Here is a 5,199-nt window from a genome sequence, read left to right as displayed (position 1 = left end):
TTTGTCTTTGTGCATGGGTGTGAAGACAAACTGAATATCAGTGAGTTTATTGTGGTTGTTAGCATGTTCATGGGCCAAGTTCTTCCTTTGTTTTCAGCTGAGTAAATCCACCCTTGTTGACCATGGATTTTCTCCTTAAGATTGGGTGGGTCCTATGCATTGTGGTAGCATTTTGGGTTGCAGAGAATGAGTTTGAGAGGTGCATGTAGAAGGGACATTATTATCAGATCATGGACAGTGTTTCAGTGAAGCCTAGGCATCAAGTTTTTGGGGTTATATAGCTGCTGATAAGTGGGGACGAGTTGTTTATGGAAGCACCGAGCACGTGGCCATTTGGGAAGCTATGCTATCAATGTATTAAGGTTGGATCAACGTTCTTGTATGACTGATATTTCACTGATATATTATGAAAATTAGGTCGAGTTTCTTTGTTGTGTTCTCATCATGTATTTTCCCTTATAGAAAATTAATATGGTGGCTGTGTACCCTTCAATTTTCTTTAATATCAGTCATAATAGTGTTTTGTGTTACTTTTCTAAGTCTTACATATTGTTCTATTCAATGGAATGAAGTCTAGTTCATGTTTATGTAACTGCAAATTGATTGCAAGCTAAAAAGGACACCTACATCAATTTACTCACTAAGTGTTGACAAAATAGTTCACTAAAAGACTCATTGAAACTGAGTAAAAACTCAGAAATTTTAAATGCAAATTGGGAAAATTTCAGCTGGGAACATTACAACTTTCCTATCTCAATCAGGGGCACAGTGCTGAAACACATCCTTCACCCACCCTAATAGTTTTGATGTCCTCTTATAGGCCCTACACCTGAAAAGAATTTCAGAGGACCCTGTACCATGCTCCCATATCCAGAATAGTCAATAAGTCAACATATAACATCCTGATATGCATATTAAAAGGAATCAACACTTATTTTAAATGACTATATATATCACAGGAAGGAGGCATAGTGTCAAAAATTTATCAAACTTTATAAAACAAATATATATAATCTTTCAGCATCATTTCAATTTTCAATGTTTTTCAACTATTTCTAAAATTGTAAATTCAACAAATAAGATTCATACTAAATACCATGGAATTTAAGAAACTCATAATGCATAATTTTCAGTCCCAATTGGATATATTTCATATCCACCACATCAATGACACTAAACTTAACTCTCTTCTCCAAAACCAACTTAACAAAAACCAGAAATAAAACTAAGTAAAAAACCTACAAGATTTGCAAACTCTTATCTCCTTCCCCAAAAATGGTTAAAAGACTGGTACCTATGCTTATGTGTCCAACACAAATTACACAATTTGTGTGTGTCCAGTGGGAACAAGTATCACAGCCCACCCATCGACGAGTATACACTTCAAAGTCAAATTTGCTGCAAATAATGCACATTAGGCTACAAAATCCGTTCTTGGTGCGACAAATTTCACAGTTACAATCATCCACAGGAAGTTGACTCTAAAATGTTATATTTCTACATCGTTTGTAGGAAAAGATCTCAATGAGGACCATTTGAGTGACACTGATGTCTAGATGCTTTGAATCCATATTTTTATAGCAACAAATACTTCTAGCTGAACTGTGTGCCCTCGACATTGACATAGGTGTAAGATCACTCCTGCCTTACACAAGCTTTTGCAAAAGGGAAAATTCTTCCCTGTGTTGAAGACCTCCTGTGCCTTCAAGGATCACCTAAAGCTTCTCTTCCAAATCTTCTAGAAATTGCAGAGGTGCCATTTTTTAGTTTCTTGGATCTCAAACAGTGAGACAGTTTTCAGTCGGTCATGGGGCGTGGTGTGAGGAGTGGAGGGGGGCAAAATTCTCTTGGGTATTTGTTTGGTTTGGATGCGCCACCACCCACAAAGCCTACTAAGAAAACAGAGCCCACCCCACACGTGGTGGTGGCTCCCAATGTGGCTCAGCCTCCTCCTCCTGTTGTTGCACAGCCTGAAGGACAGGCGAGTAGAAAAATGAACAATTATCACAGGGTTGATGGGCAGAACAATAACAATTTCGTTACTGACTGACCCTCTACAAAGGTGCACCATTGTGGAGTCAAGCCACCATAGAGTTAGCTAACCGATTATCATAAATCACCAATGGGAGGCCAAAAATCAGCTCGATTATTTGGAGATCGAAGTCTCGGGGTCGCCAAGGCTAAGAGGCCATACATCCATTGCGAAGAAACTTACAGGCCATGGGCCATAAATCCATCGCAAGTATTCACTAAGAAGCACAAAGTGGAGGGCCATATGCTTGTTGTGCAAGGTGGGAGATCGTGAAGCTAGGAACTAGTATCCATACATTATGCAAGCAACTTGGGACTTTCAAGGCAGAGAGGAAATTTAGTTACTGACTGACCCTCTACAAAGGTGCATTCTGCAATAGGAGGTGGATCTTCACTTGGGTACCTCTTTGGAGGTCATAAATGAACACCCAAGTGGAGAAACGAAGGACCCAGATGTAGATCTGGATCTCACTAGGCCCTCGTAGGTATGCTGATCCACAAGCTTCATATGATGCAAGGGAAAGAGAGGTCCTTAGGCTAGGAGTCCTAGATTGTTGCCGAGGTGGAGGGGTTTTCAGTTTTTGTTGTTGAAAGTATGCTCCAGAGGAGGTCCATGAAATCAATGACCCCACATAATAAAAAACTTGAAAATATGAAGAAAATGAAAGAAATGAAGCAAAACTTACCTGCACATGCATAATTAGAAAGTAATGGATGATTTCAAATGAAGGCACCAGAATTCAACATGCAGAAATCAGAAGGTAATGGCTGATTTCAAAAGGCATCAGAATTCAACCCTGTACCTTTGGCACCATCCCGAAATAAAAATAAAAATAATAATAATATTTGACCGGCTCGCCCTCCCCGAGTTACACTAATTCGACAAAGAAGCCCAGAGTTGTAAGAGTTTGCAAGATGTGTTTTGAGGAGAAAATTAGAACCATATTAGAGTGCATTGGATTCTTGCATAGGTTTAGGGGTAAATATACTCTATAAGTTATATAAGTTAATGATTGCAATGTTTACTTATATAAAGCGTTTATGATAATGATTAATAATTTTTTTTGGAAATTGGAAGAGAAAGATAAGAAAGCAAAGGCACTGAGGTTTGTTTGTTGTAAATCAATTAAAAAGAAGGAAAAATGTCTCCAAATAGTTGGATTTTTCAAGTTTCTTTTTCAATAGGACTAAATTTTAGTTGGAGCTAGGGAGTTGGCCTCAAAAACATTGATTGGGTACTCTAGAAATCAAGACCTAACATATCCAAGCTAGTCCATTAGATAAATTCGTCTTGGACAAAGGTTGCAAAGGCTAAGGTGAAAATCTCCCATTTTTAATGTGGGTTTTAAACCTTCCATTTGAGAATGCTAAAAACAAGGTCAAGATCTTGAAAATAGGTCCTTGATTTTACCAAAACTCAATATCAATGCTTAATCAATGGTGTGATTCTTTCTATTTGGGTTTGGCCTTGAACTTTCAGATCTATCTTTGGGTCTAGTTATCAATTTTTCATTTCATTTATGTGTTGAGAAGGTCTTAATGGCTATAGGGGATAAGATGGTTATTTTCCAATACCACTCCCTTGAAACCCTATAAAGAGATTATGTACCCCATTTTTTTGTTGTAATATTTCAACCACAAGTTCTTCCTATGAGGATGCCCCTAAAGGGAGGGTATGTAAAGGATGTGAAAAAAGAACAAAATTATGTGTTAAGTCAAAGGAGGGTTATAGATTGTAGGTGCATCTAGAGGTCTCGACAAAGGTGAAGGGGAATGGAGTTTACCTCCTATTGCAACACCTCCTATTCCACCATTCGAGGTGCTAAAGGGCATTGACTTTAAGGGTCATAGGTGAAAGCTCACAAAGATCTTAAAAATGAGAAGGTAGGAGTGATTTAGCATAGGATTGATTCTTCAACAGTTGACTTTTTGGGTGAGATTTCCCAATAAATGGAAAAAATTGAAGCGCTACCAACTACAGATTAAGTAGAGTATGAGCAAATGTTTCCTAATATTCAAAGAGTCTCTCCATATTTTTTCTGTGAGATCCATGGCAAGTATGTTCAAGTGTCGATAACTCATGTTAAGATATCATATTTGATTCAGGGCACATATACTCCTTCAACTAGTGATGGAGAGTCCAACCAATGAGTAGGAAAGGTTGTTCATTTACAAGGTTGGCATCAATCAAGTATTCTCCCTCTCTGCCCAACTATAAGATGAGGAGTGTGTATAATGGACTTATTATTGTAAACAATTTCAAATATTGGATTATCTTCAAGTTCAAGGGCTTGAAGTGGTTACCTCAACCTACAAATCTTTAAAGGAACTATGTGTTTTTCAATTAGACCCTTATGGTCAAGGAGTTAAAAAAGAGGAAGGCCTTATGGCTATTTTTAAGGGGTTGGCCTAGGCTCACTTATGTACTAACTTCTTTGTCAAATGATAAATGTAACTTTGGTTACTATTACAATAAACTAAATTACTCTCTTCTCACTTGTTTATTCTTGTGTATTATTGATCCCAAAAAATTAGATCATGTGATAAGTAACCTCTACTTGAAGGGTTTGTAGCAATTGTTCAATATTGTAAAAGTTTAAAATGTTTATCTTTGATTAACTTGCTCATGAACAAGGCCTTTCAAGGTATTCTAAACATATACCTAGAACAATCATTGCCAATATTATGTGCTCCCTCTTTATTGACATCCATGGAGGAATGTTATTTTTAATAACAAAAGAAGGTCGCACTGAGTAAGTTGATTTGAGCTCTCTAAATGGATTGACACCATGAGCTACTAATGAAAGCCCAAGATTATAGAGAAACCAATGACCCCTAAAACACTAGTGAAGTGATGGGATAACACCAAATTCATTCAAGGAATTTAGCTAAGTGTTTTACTCCACTTAGAGTTTCAAGTTGGTAGTTTAAGAATATTCCATGGTCCTAATGAGCACATCATATAGAGAGGAAGACATGACCCATTTCTACAAGAATTGGATCCTTGTGTTCTATGGCTTTATGAATACAAAACCATCTTCAATGAGGTGGAGATCATCTCCAACAACTTGATCCATGCATAGGTAAGTTCAAGAATCATTTCGTTGGTTAATGTTTCAAACTATTTATATCCTGCTACTGATCATATTGTTAAGTATGTTCTTTAAC

The 5,199-nt window shown here is 37.2% G+C and overlaps 1 pseudogene; it reads left to right on the top strand.

Annotated features, from left to right (window-relative positions):
• Positions 1-1,807: 1,807 nt before the first annotated feature.
• LOC149189426 (protein SPIRAL1-like 1 pseudogene) lies at positions 1,808-2,455 on the top strand (annotated as a pseudogene).
• The last annotated feature ends 2,744 nt before the right edge of the window (positions 2,456-5,199 follow it).

This window comes from Pinus tabuliformis, chromosome 3_1 (genome assembly GCF_031772625.1).
Source record: "Pinus tabuliformis cultivar Carrire ecotype Pingquan chromosome 3_1, CPIR1, whole genome shotgun sequence".
Classification (NCBI taxonomy): Eukaryota; Viridiplantae; Streptophyta; class Pinopsida; order Pinales; family Pinaceae; genus Pinus; species Pinus tabuliformis.
Note: the sequence above shows the minus strand (reverse complement) of the source record. Positions and strands in the feature narration are given on the sequence as shown.